Raw genomic sequence first — 10653 nt, 5'->3', positions numbered from 1 at the left:
AATTGTGATTGCACATACCATTTTCACGTGGAATGGGTTATATGTGGTTATAGGGTGGGGTGTAGAAAGTAATATTAACACCTTCGAATAACAATAAATATGCTGTACATTTCTAATAGCTACAGTTATATACACACTACTGTTCTAACTACAGTTTCCTATATGATAACTATTTCAACTTGGTGATAGGACTGTTACTGCAACATCAATATACATTTTATGGTTCTTCATACACATTCATATCTAGCTTTGTTCAGCTACATCATCCTGCTACATTTGCTTTATATAGCTGTGGACAAGTGTGGATGTTTGGTATATCAGACAAACATCCTATCTGCATATTGCAGACTGAGAGCAACATATCCAGATTTTGGGATACACATTCCAGATGCAGCAACACTTTGAACAGATTTTGCTGTTTGGTTTTGAATCTCACATGCATTTCATTCTGTCTTGACTGCAGTATACTTTATTCAGGGTTATTACTACTGTATTGCTGGATTCATGACACTTTCTCACACTCTCTCACTTGCTTTCATTTTACTATTCAGGATGGTACTTCTAGGCTTTATTGACATGTTTTACCAGTAGTTATTACAATCCTTTCCAGCAGTCTCACTTCTGTCATGTTTCAGTATTTCCACAGGGATATATTTCACACATGTGATTTCATCATCTTCTGCAGCTATACTTTTCAGCCTGCTGCAGGTTGTGTACTATTTTCTTACAGGCAGGACATTTTTATTTCAGAATATATGTTGGACAGTTTCATGTTTAGGTTAAACTTACAGGCTGAAACACACTTTTGTAATCAAGCAATACTTGCATACACTTTCACACTGTTACTTGCAGATTTTATTCCTTACTGACTACACTGCACTCTTTTGCTGACTGTCATACTTTTATATTTCTTTCCAGTTACTGGTAGTGGATTACTGACCTGCCTGGTGGCGCAACCGCACCAGCCTATCGCCATAGGCTCTGCGGTTCACAGAACGGACACCTGCAGCTGTAATATAAATGAAGTAATATTGGAATACACATCTCCATAATATCAGCTAGTTTAATTTCTTACATACATAATTAAATGTTACTTACTCAGTAGTGGGGAGTTGGGTGTTTGCCGGGCCTCCTGGATCCAAAGGTTCAGTTGGTCCTGCTTGCATATCTTCAGGTCCGCATGGTGGTGATGGACCTGCTCACCAGTCCTTGGAATCCCTGTGGCACTGGTGAGATCATGAGCCAACCGGTCTCACGCCTCAGCCCTGTATGCTCCCCAGGGGACCTGGCCCTGCATGAGTTGGGCCTCATGATTATGGACTAGGAGCCAGACTATGTACCTGGACTCCTCAACACCCCACCTCTGTGCTCGAAAGTGACTACCCTCTCCTACTCCTGTCATTCTGCCTGCAGGTCAGTTCTACAATCGTTTATGCTGTGTATTCTCGCCTATGGGGCTTATATAGTCCATTTTTCACGCACATATCTGTGATTGGCCATTTTGGAATTGTATCAACTTCAGTAAACGTGCATTGTCATGCTCTAGTTTGTATTCATTCCTATATATTAGCTATTATTGCATTTACAGGTACTGTTGTCATGGCTTAGTGGTTCTGTACCTTGACTATGGTGTATAGTATCCTGTGTTCGAACCTGGCCACTGCTTTTTATTTTTCATGACTGTCTAGACATGCTGAGGGGTGTGTCTGTGTAAAGGCAGTTTTGATACGGCTTGCTCAACGTTGCCCATCGGTTAGCTTGTTTGCGCGGTGCGCAGCTCCGCGCAAATGGGGTACGCTGGTTTAAGCCTCATTTGGCTATCGGCACGCATATTACGCTCAGCTCAGTTAGGGGCACATAGATTTAGCATGTTAAACCACTGCTCAGCTACGGGCACTCATTTTGCGCCGGTTAAACCACTGCTCATCTACGGGCACATGCACTCACTCTGTTAAACTGTAGCTCAGCTATGAGCACATCTGGCATTTTTTCTTCTTTTGTTACCTCACATGTCTTCAATATAAATGGGCTATTTCATTACATTTTACATATATTGGGGTTTTATGTGTACATATTTGTCAGGGACTTGTTTCCTGCTTATTTTGAAAAAAAAAAAAAATTGGTGTTGTGGGGGCTCGAACCATGAATGCCTGCTCTTCAGCCAACATCTCTACCACTACGCTATTGCTTCCTGGCTTATTTTGCATATTTAGTTCTTATATGCTTTCCCACTGACTGCGAACTGTAGCTGCGCTACGGGCACGCCCGCGCAAACGAGCGCACTCACGGTTAAACATCTTTACAATTTAAAAAAATATATACATGTTCATTTATATATATTTTATGTTCATAGTCTGTGGGGACATGTGTTGTGTTGTGTTTATTCACATTTCCGTGGACTCTGTTGTGGGTGTTTACTTTGGGCACTTTTACACTTCTGGGGGCATATCCGCTTGCAGGGCTCAGCCTACGGACACGCCCCCTACTGTCTTACATGGTCCGTGTTAGACTTAGGTGTGATTCAGCATGCTCTCATGAATATGCAAAGCATGCTGACATCACTCCGTTTAACTGCAGCCTCCGTGTAAGAGTTATAACTCTTACACGGAGGCTTCGTGAATCCTGGGGACTGTCTCTAATATTAGAAAAGATGGAAGTGGGTACTAGTCTCTCTCTCTCTCTCTCTTTAAATGAACAAGGGGCAGACAGCGTTAAAGGTATAGCATGCTAAGGCTGATCCACTGCCTAGGACTACATGCTACAGGAAATACTGGTGGGCACACTGTTGCTGTACTGCAGGAAAACAATCTGGCTAGACAGGCAGGTATAACAGCAATGACAAACACCTATTCTGTGGCTTAGTCTATCCATCCATCCATCCATCCATCCATCCATCCATCCATCTGTCCATCCATCCATCCGTTCATCCATCCATCCATCCATCCATCCATCCATCCATCCATCCATCCATCCATCCATCCATCCGTCCATCCATTCATCCATTCGCAACCTCTTTTTTCCATTTCTGCACATGAGGTTGGGGTACTGGCATTAAAACCTTTATGTCATGTAACTTAATAAGACTTACATTGAGTTTCACCTGGTTTTACACTTTTTATGTGCCCCTTAGTGTAATATAAATGCTCCAGAAAGCATGCAAAGTACTACATTACTATATTTGATTTTGTATATGGAGATATATTGCCAAAGAATGGTTTATATCTCACCTGCCAAAGGTTCTACACTTGACTGAACAGATTTGAATTCAACTTCAACTTCATTTAGGTGTTTTATAACAAGACACAGGGTACACATAATAAAACAATTAAAACAAGAATCATAAATACAAAAAAACTAAGCTTAAACAGTAGGTTTATATGAGTTCCAATAGTTATCCAACTCCATTAAAAAGAATATCAAAAAGGAGAATTTTAAATGCCCTGTGAAAGCCAGACAAGGATTGATATTCCCAAAACCACCAAGGTAGTGATCTGCAAAGGTAGGGAGCTTGTAAAGCAAAAAAAAAAAAAAAAATGGGGACTTGAGATATCAAGATGCAGCAAGGGGGCAGCCAGCAGCCACTGAGTCATAGAACGCAAAACCTGAGTAGGGTTATACCTCACCACTAGCTCCTTTAGATAAGTGTGACCCAAGTCATAAATGGACAGATACACCAATGTCAAACTCTCAGAACATTTTGTAGCATACTGTAAGCCATTGAAGACCGTGCAGCATGGATTAATATTTTGTTAATTACTCATATCATTAAGTAGCCAAGCAGCTGAGTTTTGTATCATCTGCAGACAATCAAGTGAAATGTTGGGAAGTCCCAGATAAAGAGCATAATATGAGTCCAGCCTGGAAGAGTCTAAGGCATGAACAACTACCGAGAGGTCAACTTGAGAAAGATGTTTAATCATAGAAATATTTCATGGGTGGAAAAAGGATAATTTCACAATAGTTTATACTTGGTCTGGAAGAGTCAGCCTACAATCCAGTGTAACACCGAGTTTATTCGCCATCTTGACAACCTCAGACTTGTTACTACCATATCTGATGAAGCTAGGCAGCTGAGATGCAGAATAATCCATGAAAAGCCATAGCCTCAATTTTGGAAGTGTTTAATTTTATCAGATTGCAATACAGCCAAGAGTGGATGAATTTAAGGGAATACACACTTGCCATATCATATTGTGGGAGTGAGCGGTAAATTTAGGTGTCATCCGCATAACTATGATATTCTAATCTCCTCTCTCTTGTAAGATCTTCAAAAGGAAGCATGTAAACTGTGAACAAGGATAGTTACTAAGACAGAGCCCAGTGGTATGTACAGTATAAGGGATAGGGCGAAGAGGAATTCAGTCCAGAAAATACTTTTTGAGAATGTCCAAAGAGAGAGAAACAGCTAGATAGCTATGCAGACAGATAGAGAGATAGACTGAGACAGAGAGAGACTCAGAAGGATAGAGGAATAGAGGGAGATAAAATGCAAACCACTCAGCCTGCAGAAGAGAGTCCACGGTAGAACTAAGTACTCAATCTACATGCAATGATCAGCCGCTGTGAGATCCAGTGGCCCATTACTGAGTAGTACCATCGGTCTATAAACTACTCAGATAAGAGCACTTTCCATACTGTAGTGAACAGGTAACCCAGACTGGAATGGATCCATGAGCCCAATGACTATTAAAAGAGTCTCAAGTTCCTAAAAAGACAGGTTAGAGACTGAACAATAATTATCACCATCACAAATGTTCTCCAGGAAGGGCTGACACAGACAAATGACTGATATTAGAGCCATGGACTAAAACTAAATACCAAGAAATGCATAATAATATCCTTCAGGAAGTCATCCACCCCTGGTAACTATCATATTGACAACAAACCCCTAAGAGTTGATCCAGTAGTCAGGGATGTGGGGACACACATAAACAGTAATCTAGCCTTTGACTATCACATGTCTACAGTGGTGAGGAAATCATTCTATGCTGTGCAACTTATAAACATAGGTATGGCATCTAAGTCCAAGGAAGTCATTGTTCCACTGTATTCGGCATTCATCAACCTATCAGTGACTACAGTTCCCCCTTTGGTATGTACCTAACCAGGCATATCCAACAACTGGAATGTCCACACAGGTTCCTCACTAAAAGAATACAGGGTGCAAATAAAATGATGTATGCAGACAGCCTCAAGGCCCTGTCCCTATATTCTGTCTCCTACAGGCTGTTGAGGGGAAATCTATGCCTGGCATACTCCACTTTGATAGATCTCCTGCATATCTGCAAAGCAAACAGCATCAAAATTACCCATTCTGAAGACTTAAACCTTGCCTGTGATATAAATAGGACATGCTGGAGGGACAGGTATGTATCCCAGAGACTATCCCTTCCCTGGAACAGGCACCCCATCTATGTGAAGCACATTTTCTTCCTAACCCAATTCAAGTGTAACTTGGACAATTGGATGGGGAACAGGAAATTCATTCCTGGCTTGGCACCCATGTCTCTAATGGACACAGGCAGCCTGTAAATAGTTCATCTTCCAGGCCTCTGCTTGTAAATGTTTCATCTTCCAAGCTCCTACTTACACTTATCAATGATACCAGAAACTTGTCAGAGGTATAGTATGCATGGCTAGACTTAAAACAACCCCTTTGGTTGTTAGCCTAGTAAGCACCTATGAACCCATGACCCTATCAAAGATGTTGGACTCTAAGGTTGGTTTCATGAAAGTAAGAATAACATAGGTCTCTTTCCAGGGTAATCAAAAACTCCCAGATTTCAGAGACATAACCAATATCCGAAAAATAATTGGCCTGAGAACACCAGCACTGGCCAGAACCAGTTTTAATGGGCAGGTTTCCAAGATACAGATTGTCTGGTGTACAGTTGAGATGATAGCCATGAACTTATCATAACTGGAAATGTCAAACATCATCCATGGAACAGTTAGTGGACAGGCCGGCACTAAAGTGATACTCATGAAGTCCAATGGTGGAATTAAAGATCTGAGGGCACCAGTTTTGTCAGAGAAGAATTGAACAACAGATTCACATTCTGCAGCAAATAATGATCTTCTAGTGGTAAGACAGACTGGGCTGCACAACACCTCCATTACATGGAAGAGCATGGCTGGTTGGTTTGATGGCTCTGCATTCTCCCTGGACAAAAATGCTACCTTCTGGAGAGAAATATAAGCTTGATAAGCTGGATAATGCTTCTCCAAATCAAGCTTGTCACTCTATGGAGCTGTTCGATGTTACCAACACCCTGACTATGGCCTCTGTCTCATATAAAAGAAAGGCCACGGGTTGAACTATGGTTCATGTTTCTTTACAGGAATAGGACATTTATGACCTGAGACAAGAAAGTCTAGTGCCTAGGACAAAGACCTGCTATAGTCCCTAATCTAGGGGAGTTAGCATCATCTCTGAGAAGGAATTGAAGGATCATAGCTAAAAAGGTCAAGCTTAGTATAATTAATGCAGTGAATCAACTTCGGTTTAAGATGGGATGGCTATAATGTGGATGATTCAAGTTGAAGTGAAAAATGAAGTGATCAGATCAAGAGCCTAACATCACCGCCAAGACTGATGCCTTCATGTTCAGTAGAAAGACCAAGTAAACTGTATGACCTAATCTATGCATTGCAGAGGCAATCCAAAAGCCTTTCATAATACAGATAAATTCTTATGCAAGAGCTATTGACTCTTCAACCCAAAGATAAGGTCACAAAGCCCAATGAAGGATTGGTGAACAACAACTGAGTTGAGAAGGAAGTCAATAAACTCTTGTAAGAATATCCTCACATACCTGGATGGATGGTAGATAAGGAAAAACCCAAGTTTACTCCTACAGTAAAAATATGTTCTAAGGTGTTGGTGTCCCTAGAGGTGACCTGTGTCAACTGCTGCCTATAGCCACTGTAAATAATAGCTCTGCCATCAATCCTCCCTCTCTTAGAACACTGTAACTCCAAGAAACCTGATTAATGCAAGATCATCTTCTTGCAACATATCTGAGATAATCCTCGTCTTGTTGCCGATTAACTTTACGTTTCTATATAATGCTCTAAGAGGTGACAGTCAAAGTAGAATGGGTCTTACATACTTGTTGCTGATGGAAAATGGAACCATGGGAAGCATTCAAAGGTAAGAATGTCAAATAGTTACCCAAGGGAAGTAGAGGTAGTGTCAAAAATCCTCTACAAGAATGCATGTGGGAGTGTCCCCATTGGCTTGTCCATGATGACCAAAAACAATGGTTCTGCAATATGTGTGAGCATCTGCAAAGATGAAAACCTTCAAAGGAAGATAGGATGGGACATAAGGTTGTACTGCAATCAGCAGAAATCAATTTATTGCAAAAATCCAGGCATAATGGTAGTAGTCAAAAGGACAGAAAAACAAAAATACATTTGTAAATCACAACTAACAACCCCTAGATGATAGCTTAAATAATCACATCATGATAATGCAGTAAGTTATGAGACTGATAAGATTATTAATCATTCTTTAATGTGAATGCCTTATCAAAAATGGGGATAACGGTCTTTTAAGTGCAGTGTACTGGATTTAAATCACAAGGAACTGACTCATATTACAATTTTATGGAAGTTAGATAATAAGTGAGCAAACAAGTAAATTCAACTTCAGTAACCAAACACATGCTAGAGCAAAATTATCTTGATGGATCAAAAAAGCTGCCTAATACCTCTCTTTCAACAACAGAAATGTAACATATGCTAGTGTTAACATAATAAAGATATCTGTTAAGCCCTAGCATGAGCTATGGCCCTTGTAGATGCTGAGGTCATAAAGATCCTGTTAGTTTATTTGGGGGAAGCAAAGACCAGTGACTCAGGTGGCAACCAAAATTATCACTCACTAGTTCATCCCACTCAGAAATGCCTAACATTAGTGCAGTGAACAAGCAGGAAACCAAGAATGCCAGGCAAATCCAACTGTAAGCACTCAAAATTGCCCAAATAATACATCTAGTTTCAGTCTGCCTAAAACGTTAACCTCCATGAGCCAAAATACCCAGTCTAGCCATAATCAAGCAATATATACAAATAAGATGATAAGTTGCCAGCTACTGATACAAGCAATCATAACGCGATGCTCAGAACCCACCAAGCAGCAAAACTAGCCTAGTTCTTAAAATGCTAGCCTTCACAAGTTAAACAATGCCCAATCCAGCTACAGGCCAACATAATTCATGGTATAAGATGGTAGGATGGTAAAAGCCTGCTGCTGATACAATGTTCAATGTTGAGTTTACTTATATCTCTAACTCTATGAGTTTGCTACCTATCAATGAGTAATCAAGTGCCCTATTTCCAAACCAGTCAACCACATCACCCTTAAATATTTCAAGACTAGAGGCATTTCTAATGTTTAGAGGTCATCCATTCCATAGTTTACTTGGTTTGTTATGGAATGACCTTCTCCTACGAACAATTTATAAACTGGAGTATTCACAAATATGCAGATATTTCTTGTTCCCATTCAGAGTGACTTGAACTCTGTCCCTAGACTTGTTGCCAAAGCAGAATTTTCTGAATATTTATGGATTAGAATAAGATCACCCCTTATCAGTGTACAACTGATAAGAGTACAAAGCCAGCCTATTTATATGGCTTAAATATTTAACTGTAGTGACTGGCCTATTAAAATACCTCTGAATTCTTTCTAGTCTGTACGGCTAAGAAAAGCGGCAGACACAAGCAGCTGAACTATTCTATAGGGGCTCCTACCACAGTCTTGTAAATTGTGATAAGTACTCTTTCATCCCTGCAAGTAATAATGGGTAGAATGTCTTTTATTACCAAACAGTACTTTCTAATTACCAGTAAAACATTATCTTTCTATTTAAGCAGAGTGTCAACAACAATCTCCCATCCCCTAAATCTGTCTTCTCCACTTAAATGTAACACTTTTGATTTACTAGTATTAAATTCTATGCATTTTTTTCTACAGCCACATATATAAAGCATACAGATACACTTGCATTCTGACTTGATCATTAAATATATTTACAATCAACCTGATTTTGGTATCATTAGCAAACTAACTAACCTATATGCCATTATATACTGGAACCCAGACATGAAGAAGGGAAAGAAGATTGGTCCAAAGGCCATATCCTTGAGAGACTCCCTCATTAACTGATGTATCCTGTGAAATAACTTCATCAATTTATCCCTAGAGGGTATATTTATCAAGAAATTACCTCTTAATAGTGACCCATTGATATTAATATTATGCATTACAGTAACAATCTCTTTGTGTGGCACAGAATCATATGCCTTGGCAAGATCTAAATACATCATGTCCACTGATCGACATCAGCCCTAGTATTGTAGTAGAAATTTATTAAATTTGACATGCAGGATCTTCTCTCAGAAAATGCATGCTGAAAAATTTCCAAATCTTATTTCAGTACCCCAGCCATTAACATATAAAGTATGCATTCAAAACATATCCCAGTAATACATGTTAAGCTAATTGGGCGATACCTATTCAAAGAGATGTTTATACCCACTGAAATATGGGAATAACTACAGCTGACTTCCATGTTTGAATGGCAAACCCTGACATCATCCTTGACCACAATAATAACACATTGTGTGTATCTTTCCTGTAACTCCAGAAATGTCTAAAAAGAGCTTTTTTTGTTCACAGGAGTGTTAAGTATTGGTAATGTTCCAAATAAAAGCAGGAAACTTGATCTTATCTAATGATTTTTGGTTTTATTACTCACACTGGGTGACCTCTTGTGCAATTGCTATAGTTTTTTCATTCTCTTATTAAACCTTTCTAACGTCATTGTCTTCCATGCATTACCTGTCTTACATTGTTTAAATGCCATATTACCAGGAATATGGGTAGAAATTAATGAATACAAGTGCTTATAAAACATATCCCAACAATCAAAAATGTTTTTATGCTTTATAACTTCATACAGACGAATGTAGTTAAATGAGAGCAAAACACCCAGGAAGCTTAAAACACTAAGACACAAGGACAGAATCTCAGTAAATCATAGGTAGTCTGTAGATCTCAAACACTCTCACAACAAATGCATGAGTAAAACAAAGGAAAACAATTCCAGGAGGTTCAGTAATATTGCTAATTACTAAAACTATAAGTAAACAGAGCAAGACTACAAATACACAAATACAAAAATTTGGACTTGGACATGGCTAGGAACCAACTACAACCATATTACAAGTACTCATGATGGTAAAATGCAAAAAATGTAATGTTTAATGACAGCTTGATTTCTGACTATCTTTCATTATATCTTGCTATCTAAAGGTGAGTGGATATAAGAAGATGGAAGCATGCAGGCCTGGCATGATGTCAAGATGCTAGAGAGGCATCTCACGAAATAAGGAATTGGTAAAACCACTACAAAGTCATTAGTGAAACTAAAATCAGGACTGAAGTGTCTAACTTTGGAGAACAATCCTCAGGCAGGACAAAGCAGTAGCAGCCTAAGGAAGATTTTCATAACTAATGTAAATGCTATGCCTTAGGTTAATGAACAGGGAATGAAATAATTTATTACATATTGTTTAAGATGAGAAAGATGCCGATAGCAGTAATATCTAAACTCTTTAAAGAAGCCAATAAAATACAAGACA

The sequence above is a fragment of the Protopterus annectens genome, chromosome 5.part0, assembly GCF_019279795.1.
Source record: "Protopterus annectens isolate FY-2018-M chromosome 5.part0, PAN1.0, whole genome shotgun sequence".
In the NCBI taxonomy this organism is placed as follows: Eukaryota; Metazoa; Chordata; order Ceratodontiformes; family Protopteridae; genus Protopterus; species Protopterus annectens.
The sequence above is the reverse complement of the archived record's forward strand: the minus strand, read 5'-3'. Positions refer to the sequence as shown.